The sequence below is a fragment of the Penaeus chinensis genome, chromosome 8 (genome assembly GCF_019202785.1).
Source record: "Penaeus chinensis breed Huanghai No. 1 chromosome 8, ASM1920278v2, whole genome shotgun sequence".
Classification (NCBI taxonomy): domain Eukaryota; kingdom Metazoa; phylum Arthropoda; class Malacostraca; order Decapoda; family Penaeidae; genus Penaeus; species Penaeus chinensis.
In genome coordinates this window covers 15,051,690-15,054,189 of record NC_061826.1, presented here as the reverse complement: position 1 = coordinate 15,054,189, position 2,500 = coordinate 15,051,690, and positions in this window count along the sequence as shown.

Genomic DNA, 2,500 nt, shown 5'->3' with positions numbered 1-2,500 from the left:
GTTGTGTGCTAAAATAACAAAATAAAAACGAGAATGATAAAGAATTTCAGGCAGTTGGCAAGTCCTTTGAGGAAAAAAAAAGACTCTTGCACGAAGGAAAAAGTTTATCTCCTTTGGCTAATTACATTCAAGAAGAAGAGTAAACACGAAGACATTTTCCTCTCCGGCTGAATAATGTAAAGAGGGGGAAGAGAAAGAAAGGGGAGAAAGAGGAAAGCTGGAAAGGAGGAAGGGAAAGAGGGACGCGAGGAGGGAGAGTGAAAGTGAAGGGCGAGAGGGTGAGGAGAGGGGACAAAGAGAGGGAGAAAGATGAGGAGAAGAGAGTAAGACAGAAAAAGAGAAAGAGAGAAAAAGAGGGAGAGAGAGGGAGAAGGAGAGATATATAGATAGATAGATAGATAGAGAGCGAGAGAGAGAGAGAGAAAGAGAGAGAGAGACAGACAGACAGAGAGAGAGAGAGAGAGAGAGAGAGAGAGAGAGAGAGAGAGAGAGAGAGAGAGAGAGAGAGAGAGAGAGAAATTAGACCGACAGACCGACAGACAGACATCCAAACGTGCAGGAAAAAAGAAAAAAAAAAAAACACACACAAAAGAAAGCAAACGAAAAACCAACCCTTTGATCACAAAATGTTCATCTTGGCAACTACAAATGCTAGACAATATCCCACAATATTGCCTTAGGGTCTGACGCCATCTTTTGAAGGCGGAGTAATGTGATCAGCATAAGAAACCCTTTCGCCTTCTCCTCTCCCTTGAATTATGCATGGGCTTTACATTGCTCTGCGGAAGTATGGGCCATCATATATAATACAAGGGCTATAAAGATACACGCTCGTATATACATAGATATATACCGGAGTGTGCACATACACACTACATACACATACACACACATCTACACACACACACGCACATACACACACAGACCTACACATACACACGCACACACACATACACATACACGTAAAACACACACACACGGAATATCTATCTACTGATCTTTCCATCTACCTAATAGTATGTTTATGTAAGTGTGTATATGTACATGTATCTGTATGTGTGTGTTTGTCTATCTCTCTTTCATTCTTCTTTCATTGTCTATGTATGTGTGTATTTATGTATTTATGTATGTACGTATGTATGTATGTATTTATGTATGTATGTATGTATGTATGTATGTATGTATGTATTTATGTATGTATGTATGTATGTATGTATGTATGTATGTACGTATGTATGTATGTATGTATGTATGTATGTATGTGTGTATGTGTGTGTGCATATATGTATGTATGCATTTATCTGACAATATGTCTGTATCTAATCTACATTTATATCTCTATCTATCTACCTAACTCTCTGTGTATCTATCTATCTATCTGTCTGTCTATCAATATGTCTATCCGTCTATCAAATTACCTATCATAATCGCACTGCACTGCATATGTACAATACTGACAATGATAACAAAAGAAATTTCAACATCTGTAATGTTAATAATAAAAAAATAAAACAAAAGAGAAGAGGTCGATGGCGGAGAGAGGGAAGGGGGGTGGGGGGGGTAGGGTTGAGGGGGAATGGGTGGGGGGGAAGGGGAGGGGAACAGATGATCTCCAGGGAGCAATTAAGGGCTATTAATTACACCTTTCTGGAACTAATGATCAACGCACACGCACTGTACCTACAACAGCCTTGCCTTCACGTAGCCGGTAATTAATTCCTCTTTTCTCATGTCGTAATTAGCCTAAAGTCAAGAGCGCATTTGACGACTGTTGCTCAAGGTCGCTCGGTCTGACATAAGAAGGAAAAATAATAAGAAGAAAAATATGAAAAAAATGAGAAGAGGAAAAAGTAAGAAAAAAAAACAAAAAAACACAAGAAAAAATAAGGAGATTAAAAAGGTAAAGTAAATACAATTGGAAAGAAGAAGGAAAGACAATTAAATTAATTTGAAAAACAAACAAGAAGAAAAAATAAAAAGATGAAAAAGTAATCAAAATAAAATTGAAAAAAAAAAGAAGAAGAAAAAAAAGTAATCAAAATAGGATCATAATGTTAAACATGGAGAGAAAAAAGGAACGAGAGAAGAAGAGAAATGTAGAGCGAGAGTGAGAGAGTGAGACAGATAGACAGATAGACAGACAGACAAAAATAGAGAATGTGACAGAGACACAGAAAGATAGGGGGAGAGATAAAAGAGAGACAGAGATGGAAAGAGAGAGAGAGAGCAGAGAGAGATAGAGATAGAGAGAGAGAGAGAGAGAGAGAGAGAGAAAGAAAGAGAGAGAGAGAGAGAGAGAGAGGGAGAGAGGAGAGAGAGAGAGAGAGAGAGAGAGAGAGAGGGAGAGAGAGAGAGAGCGAGAGAGAGAGAGAGAGAGAGAGAGAGAGAGAGAGAGAGAGAGAGAGAGAGAGAGAAGGGGGAGGGGGTAGAGGGAAAGATATCTTAATGGGTTTTATGTGAGTTAATCATTGGCTTTTTCTTGTCCTCTTTCTCTCTATGG